Source organism: Pelobates fuscus, chromosome 4 (genome assembly GCF_036172605.1).
Source record: "Pelobates fuscus isolate aPelFus1 chromosome 4, aPelFus1.pri, whole genome shotgun sequence".
NCBI classification, from domain to species: Eukaryota; Metazoa; Chordata; class Amphibia; order Anura; family Pelobatidae; genus Pelobates; species Pelobates fuscus.
The window spans coordinates 309,351,503-309,361,083 of record NC_086320.1 but is presented as its reverse complement, the minus strand read 5'-3'; positions in this window follow the sequence as shown (position 1 = coordinate 309,361,083).

Below are 9,581 nucleotides of genomic sequence, written 5' to 3'. Positions count from 1 at the left end.
CACACCGATATACTGACACACACACACACACACACCGATATACTGACACACACACACACACCGATATACTGACACACACACACACACCGATATACTGACACACACACACCGATATACTGACACACACACACACACACCGATATACTGACACACACACACACACCGATATACTGACACACACACACACACACCGATATACTGACACACACACACACACCGATATACTGACACACACACACACCGATATACTGACACACACCGATATACTGACACACACACACACACACCGATATACTGACACACACACACACCGATATACTGACACACACACACACACACACACCGATATACTGACACACACACACACACACACACACACACACCGATATACTGACACACACACACACACACACACACCGATATACTGACACACACACACACCGATATACTGACACACACCGATATACTGACACACACCGATATACTGACACACACCGATATACTGACACACACACCAATATACTGACGCACACACACACACCGATATACTGACACACACACACCGATATACTGACACACACACACCGATATACTGACACACACACACCGATATACTGACACACACACAACGATATACTGACACACACACACCGATATACTGACACACACACACACACCCACACCGATATACTGACACACACACTGACAGACACAGACACACAGACATACAAATACTGACACACCCACAGATAGATATACTGACACACACACACAAGCATTCTAACACACACAAAATTTACACTTTAAAACCCACCCTCCAGTTTCCTACCTTTCCTGCTGGTGGCTGAAGGAGTTGGGAGTCTGGCTCTCTTGGCCAGCCCTCCCTCCACTCTTCCTACTCTTCTTTCCCGCGCGCTCCTCTCTTTGTGGGAGGAAGTGATGGACGGCCGTCCCTTCCTCCCAGCCTGCTGCCGAAAATCAAGGGGTCCACTCGCGCTGTTAAAGCGCCTCAACGCGCGACCAGACCCCTGCTGACAGAAGCCCACCGGGTGGCCCTTTGTGCATGGGCCAGCTGGTGGGCCTCCTTAGTGTGCGGATTACCAGCCGGGGGTGAGAAATAGTTGAGGCCAGCGGGGCTCACGGTGCAGCTGCCTTATTTGCCCCGCGTTAAAGACGGCCCTGCGTATATGAGCTATTATATTGTATATGTTCATGAGTAGTTTATGGTATTGTGTATGAATGTAAGCTGTGTATGGGGGCTGCTTGCGGAATTGTGTTTGGATGGATATGTCACATTGTGTGTTTGGTAGTGTGTGGGGGCTGTTTGGGGTATTGCATGTGAGAGGCTGCATGTGGGGTTGTGTGCATGTATGTGGATTGTTAGTGGTGTCGCGTTTGTTTGGATTGTGTGTATGTTTGTGTGTGGGCTGTCCATATTATTTGTATGGTGGGAAGGGTTATTCTGCATTTCTGTGTATATCTAGCAGTGTGGGTGACTTCCCTGGGTTCCAGTGGGGATCAGGCCGGCCAGGTACATGTCAAAGACAGGAGCTGCAACTGCGTGCTGCTCTACTACTGTGTGGATTCCATTCATAAGTGCTGGGAGGAAGTGATCTGAGATCACTTCCTCTACGTGCTGCAATGCAAAAATTGAGGATTGTCCTTCACCACCTTTTCGGATAAGCAGATATCTGAAGTTTTACTGGGACTCCTGATAGGCCAGAGCCTGTTTGGCTCTAGCAGCCTTGAGTGCCGTGCAAAGGCACCTCGAGTGCCGTGCATGGCACAAGTGCCGTAGGTTGCCTACCCCTGCCCTATACCCTATACCCTAAACTAACATCAGGGGTATGGGAATAGGTTTCCATGAGATTAGCACAGTTGGTTAGTAGCAAGTTTAGCGAACACATTCTAATTTTTTCATGCTTCCGGAAAATGGGAGATGGTAGCATCTCCCATTTCCCCGTTTTACTTGTTTATTTAGTTCGTTTTTTTTCATGTTTAACTACTAGCCTGTTGGTAGCTCATGAACTACAAACATTATCAACATGAACTATAAACTAGTTGTGCCAAAGTCAGATCTTTAAGCTTTTGATAGACAACAATTTTAAAAGTCTTAAATATATTGTACTAAGGGGACTAATCTGCATTCAGAACAGAAAAATAAGGAAAATATGGAAAAATGTGTCAGTTTACTACTTTAACTACTGGACTGAATACTGACAGGGTATTTCATCGGACTATAACATAAGGTGCTAGTTGTTACAGTGCATAAGCATGACTTCACAAAATTGGCATCCTAATTTCATCAAAATAGTTCAGAGGAATGGAATGGGTTTTTGGGGGGGATGTTTTAGACAATCTATATTTTTGATTTTGAATTTCATACAGTAATGTAGACAAAATAATTCAGTACATGTAAAGAAAAAGTGCTATCCAATAAAAAAAAGTATTACTAGATACATGAATCATTAGGCAGTGAGTATGCAGCCCATATTGTGACGAAAAACACAAGATACTGTACATAATATGCAAACAAACTTTAGGACGAACGTGGAAATGTTATCAGTTAGCTCTACAGTCGCATATCAATCACTATTCCAATTATGCCTCTTGTACCTATCGTCTAACGAGACCTTGATATTAAATGGTGTTAAGCGGGCAACCCCGTCCCCAATGCAAGGGCGAGAAATCACAGTAAACACTAAAGGGGTAGGAAGAATATAGGTGGGAGGGTATGTAGGAGGAAGGGAAAAGGGGTAAGAAGAAAGAGAGTGGAGAAAGGAAGAAAGAAGAGGGGGGAAAAGTATGGGAGGGGGAAAAGGGAAGCATGGTGAGGGGAGCAGTTCTGAGACCCCCTGTCCACTCCTATGGAAGAGAATGCCTCCCACGCTCTCCTCACTGAAGATGCATTTGTCACGATTCCGGGAACCAAACACGCTAACACACACACAGAAAAGGTGCAGTACCGGACCTTAGAGTGGCCGGGCTAAGCACACAAAGAATAGTCAGGAGACAAGCCAAGTAAGGGGAACCAGAAGACAGAATAACGAGAAACAAGCCGAGGTCAAAGGGTAGGAGAAAGTCACAAAGTCAGATAAACAAGCCAGAGAGTACGTAACCAGAAACACAAGTTCAGTAGCAATACTAGCAAGCAAAGACCACAACAGGGCAGAGAGGAACAGGAAAGGTAAGTATTTAAATCCATAGGTTAATTCTGATTGGATAATTTCCAATCAGAATTAACAATCACACGTGGGAGATATCTAGACCTCCCACTGTGATTGAGGCACTGTGCCTTTAACGCCAGGTCAGGTGGCTGACCCCGGCGTTTATTAAATTGGGTGGTCTCCCAGTGTGCATCGTCATGCATGCTGCCGCTGGGGGACATAGAGGAAGACGCGGGCGGCATCCGTGGCTGGGAGGATGCCGCCCATTGAGCACACGCCAGGAAGGGGAACGCGGACAGCTGGAGGGTGAGTGCCAGCATTAGATCAGTAACCCATTGTCACGGGTGGCGGCCTGAAGACCGGGACCCCTGTATGCCTGATAATGAAGATAGGAGTCTCAGCGTGGAAATTGACAATCAGGGTCATGGTGCAGGGTAACCACATGCCCTATGGTGTTGAGACTAGATGAACACAGAATCGGAGCAGGACAGAAAGCAGAACCCAGAACATGTACACAATACATGAGGGAAACATGAACAGGACATGGACAAGGCAGGACAGGACTGAACATGAACTGGGAATACAAGACAAATAAAATGAGACAAGAGATACAAGGCAAAACAGGAGAAGACATAACTAAGTACTATATATGTAATACACATTGGAGATTTAGACATACATAAATGGCCAAGATGTAGGCAGCCCACCACTGCACCAAAGTACTCCAATTCTGGTGGGTCCTAACTGCCTAGATATGCAGACTAAATAAACAACAATAAAACACACACAGTACTTACCTGCAAAGAAAGGAGCAGAGGTAATGAGACCACTGCTTGCAGGAACAGACATAAATAAAAAGTATTTATGGCAAAGGAATGGGTGTGGCAACAAAAAACAAACATTGAAAAGAATCCAGGAGACTGGGAATTCCAGGAACAGAATAAAGGTATGAACCCAGAAAACCCAGCATATAGAAAACCAGAAAAAGTTTTGGCTCGGCACTTCCGAAATTCGGGACTTCTGAAATCCAGCACTTCAGCACTTTGTTTCGGTTGGGCACTTCCGAAATTCAGAACTTTGGCAATTCTAGACTTTGGAAATTAGGCACTTTGGCACTTCGGTTCGGTTTGGCACTTTGGAAATTTGGGACTTCAGCCATTCGGGACTTTGGCAATTCCTTAATCTAACCCCCAACCCTACCCCTAACCCTACCCCTACTCTTAACCTTTGGTTATTCAGTTCGGCACTTCCGAAATTTAGCACTTCGGCTCTTCGAAATTCGCCAGTTCAGCAATTCGGACATTGAGAAGCATCATTCGGAAAAAAACTAATTGCACATGTCTTTTGGAGGATGGACACATCAGCAGATTGCCATTTAGCCGGAATCAAACGGTTAAGAAGATGTTTGGTGATTAACTTCTCATACCCCAAGAGGCACATTAGTGTGATGAAGGAGCATCGGGAGAGGCTGGAAAGGGAGGTCAGTACCCAGGATGTCTTTAATCATTTTGTGTACAGCAGTCCAAAAGGGAGCCAGTCCATGGCAAGACCACCATATGTGTAAATCAGAGCCCACTTCTTCCCTGCATCTCCAGCAGGTAGGAATGGAATTTTATACCTTCATCTGGAAGATCAAAATGACTACTTTAATGTAGTGTTACGTTTTTTTTCAACTAGTTAGCACAGTGTGTGAATGAATTGTGCTTATTAGAAAATCTTTGCCTTAAAATCAGACTCTGAGAAGCAGCTGTCAAGCCCTATTTGGAAGAACGTACTTGTTGGAGTACACGCCAATGTAGGGCGGACTTAAACATGAAATGTGGGCAGTCTTAAGGTAGATCTGAGGAAGCCGTCATTACGGCGAAATTCGTCATTACGCTACCTACGCCATTACATACACAAGTGGAAGGAAACCCCACCTCCTGGAAGGAGTATAACGATACTTCAAGCCCAGACCCAGTATTTTGGCCAAACCAAAGGGACTGAGAGAGAGCCTCACTGGAGGTAAACACTATAAAGAGGGTGGTTGTTGTTGTTAGTAAAGGCTTATACTGCATCTTTACAACCTAATGCCTGCATTTCATCTAAGTGCATTTTTGGAGCCAGTATAGTTACAGCAGACTCATCTGCTCTTTATTTGTGAGTGGGAATTTTCTAAAATATACATACTATTGCATGGTTTAACAATATTACACTATATAGTCCTTTTTGTGTTTTTCTCTATTTTATGTATTTTATGAACCCATTTGATTACATACTGTGATACTTTATTGAGTGGTGTGATAAAAGGTGGTATCCTGTAAGTTCGAACAGTGTGATGATAAAAGGGCAACTCTGCATGTATTTGATATTTCACTTGGCACTTTTGTGTACATATTAGAGTATTGCACCAGCACTTTGTTAGTGCCATATTAAGTTTTTGCACTTTGTTAAGGCTCTTTTGTACAAAAAGTTTGGTTTGTGAGGGGCGGAGCTTGACCGCGAATCGGAGCAGTCGTCATTCCACATTGCTCTGTATGAAAAGCCAACTAAAAGCTTGTTTTTTGAGGTCTGAATTCCTCACACACCCTACTCTTGGTTACTGTTGGACGGAGTGCACCTCAAAGGAGCAACTTATGCTGTTTGTGCAACCCACTAAGGCGAAAAGACAGAAACTCAGATCTGGGGCCTACAGACCCAATCCAAGCCTAGATTGGTTGGAACTGTTGAGTGGATTCGAGCCCCACGGGGATCCGGAGGTGGTAGACTACCCTGCCGCTCTCTTACCTGACCCAGAATCAATAAGCCGACGGTCCCCAAAACCACCTCTGGAATCACCTTCGGGGTCCAGGGACATAGGGACAACCACCTTCTAAAATGGCGGTAATGGCTGAACGCGAACCCACAAAGGTGCAAGAAGACCCCAGAGCAGGCACAAATCAACACGGGGGACTCAGATGGGTAAGCACCAGATACACAGCCAGATACACTTCCACAACCTGGTCACAGAGATCAAGAGCCTTTTGGCAGCTGATGTGGCAATTATTAAGGCAAACGTGCAAGCAGTCACTGACAGGTTGAAGGCTTCAGAGGAAGACATAGCAGACATCAATCAGGGACTGTCATCCCTACAGGACTCTGTACTGAATATACAAGCCCAACAACAAGCTCTCTCACTTCATTACATAGTGCTGGAGGAGAGGTCATGGCGCAATCACCTCAAGCTTAGAGGGGTACCAGACATCATCACACCCGACGAGCTCCCCCACTATGTGAGGCGACTCATAGCCTCAAAACTATCACTGAATCATGCAAATAAGTTTACCCTAGATGGGCTCTATCGTTTACCATCATCAGACAAAGCAGCCTTCACTAGGGTACAAGATGTGATCGTGCATTGTTCGACCTCCCAGGATAAAAGATTACAAACCAAATTTCTCTGAAACTGCTATGTTTATAAAAAAAAAGGGTTAATCCTAGAGGGACCTGGCACCCAAACCACTTCATTAAGCTGAAGTGGCCTGGGTGCCTAGAGTGGTCCTTTAAGCACTTTTTTTTTCGAAGTCTGATTATGTGACCAATTTGGCAACATCAAGAGAAATGACATACCATATATTATATATATTCTTGAATTTACCAAAATATTAGAACTGTCTTCAAAAGAACATGAATCCTGTCTACAGATAAGTATAAGTATAGGAGACATTGACTGTGCATTAACTTTTTTTGCAAGATAACTGTTATGTGATGGGGGCAATGAACTTTTACAGCAGAGTGTGCATATGAAGGGAAGTGTAAATAAATGCACAAGGAAGTGTTTATATAAGCATATGTGTATGTAAGAGACACAAGAGTGTATATATACACGAGTGAGTGTGTGTAAAATAGAGTGTGCATGTTTGGGTAGAATATACTCTCAGCAGTATTTCATTTTTATATAGGCTTGTATTTAAAAATAGAGACATAAAAACATTAGGGGTCCCCCGCCATCACCTCCGCCCAGTCCCTTCCACCCATTTTTTTCTGAGTCCCTTATTGGCCTTTCTAAAACAACTTTGGCAACTTTAAGTCATCAGCGTCTTCACTGGAATGAGCAATAACAAAAGTAGCTAACTGTGATCACGATGAAAAACATTCCACAGAATTACTTTGGCAACGAAGCAGAATTATCTCTATGAGTTATTTTTGAGCAGCCTAAAGGAAAGAAAAACTATCATGATTACATTAGAACAAGATGTGTTTGCTGTTAATCAAAGAGCTGCAGCTTGTTTGATTTTAATTATTACCTCATTCACTCCCCAATTAAATGATGCAGGTGCTCTGTTTAAGTGGAATACTGCAGATATGCTTAGCTTCATGCATTGATTAATATCTCATTTCCATGAATCAAGCAAAGGGCTAATCAAACTTTAATACAGTCTGCTAATATATCCTTTTTTCGAGGACTGATTAGTGACACTTTCGTCTCTTCAAAAATTCAGCATAAAATATTTCACTATAAATTGAAAACTTGGAGATTATTTTCGTTATTTATAGTTACTTTAGTCAGATAAATAGACTGCTACTTAAAATGTGTTATTTCTGTTAAATACAAACAATAGGAGGATTAGTCTACGTTCATATTTTACAAAATTTTTGGGACATTTTTTAGAGATGTCTGCCTTTAAAGTATACAGTAAGTTTCTCCATTAGCCTTAGGGTTTGAGTTCGAAAATCTCTGCCCCCCCCCCCCCCCCCACCCCAAATCGCTTACAGAATTACCAAGAAGCATTTATCAAATTGCAGAGACTTGTACAAATACACATTACACCAGATAATATATACATTAAATCAGTGGCGTACACATGACCCATGGGGCCCCGGTGCGAAAATTGATCCGTGGACCCCTCCCCCCCCCCACGCTTACTCTGCGCGGGCCGGGGCCGCAACACACATGGCGGCGGGCACCTGGTCGCAGGGGTTGCAGGGCTGCGATCCCTGCGACTGCGGCATGTACGCCAGTGCATGCAGATGCACACACACTTAAAGGACCATTACAGACACCCAGATCACATCAGCTCAATGAAGTGGTCTGGGTGTCAGGTCCCTCTAGTTTTAAAGCGGCACTGTCATGCCGAACTTACCTTTCCTCAATCTCTTCCTCTTCTCCCCCTCTCTCAGGATCTGTTATTCTTTTCTTCCTGTCTTCTTTAGTTTTCTTTAAAACCATAAGACAAAGTAGGGACTCTTTGTCTTATGGGATTCCTCCGCTTGACCAGCTCTGACCAGCGGAGGAGCAAAGTGTGCTTCATTTCCGCTGGTCAGAGCAATTTTCCCATGATCCCTAGCTTTCCTCCCTGTTCCCACAATACTTCCTGTCAGTATTGCCGAAAGTCCTGTCACTTAGACAGAACACCGGCAAAACTGCCGAATTGCATCCTAACAGAATGAGCACTGTTTCTCCATTGGTGTTAGGATGCAATTCGGTACTTTGTTCGTATCGGAATTTCATTCTAATGAATGAAACTCCGATCCTATTCATTGCTGTGGCTGCATCTTGCAGCCGCTTAGTAGATAACTCCCTAATTCCCACGGTATCAGGGAGCTATCTACTAAAAGGCTGAAAGACCTGAATTGGTCTTTCAGCCAAATTTACTAACACCAAGTAAAAATGACTTGGTATTAGTAAATAATATGCCCCTACTCGCTATACCGCGAGTAGGGGCATGTCTAGTAAGCAGTGAGCAGCCTGTGGCTGCTCACTGTAGAAAAAAAATAAAAAAAATATTGCCCCCCACCCCTAAATGACGGGTGGGGGCCGTAAAGTAAAATAAGGGAGGGAGACCTATTGTCCCCCCCCCCTGGCCCCCACCCCTGAGCGGTGGGTGGGGGCCATAAAGATAATGAGGGGGGGGGACCTACTGTCCTCCCCCCCGGCCCCCACCCCTGGGCGGCGGGTGGGGGCCATAATAGTAGTAGGGGGGGGGGGACCTACTGTCCTCCCCCCCGGCCCCCACCCCTGGGCGGCGGGTGGGGGCCATAATAGTAGTAGGGGGGGGGGGACCTACTGTCCTCCCCCCCGGCCCCCACCCCTGGGCGGCGGGTGGGGGCCATAATAGTAATAAGGGGGGGGGACCTACTGTCCTCCACCCCCCGGCCCCCACCCCTGGGCGGCGGGTGGGGGCCATAATAGTAATAGGGGGGGGGGGACCTACTGTCCTCCCCCCCCGGCCCCCACCCCTGGGCGGCGGATGGGGGCCATAATAGTAATAAGGGGGGGGGACCTACTGTCCTCCAGCCCCCGGCCCCCACCCCTGGGCGGCGGGTGGGGGCCCTAATGGAAAAAAGGGGGGGGACCTACTGTCCTCCCCCCCGGCCCCCACCCCTGGGCGGCGGGTGGGGGCCATAATAGTAATAAGGGGGGGGGGACCTACTGTCCTCCAGCCCCCGGCCCCC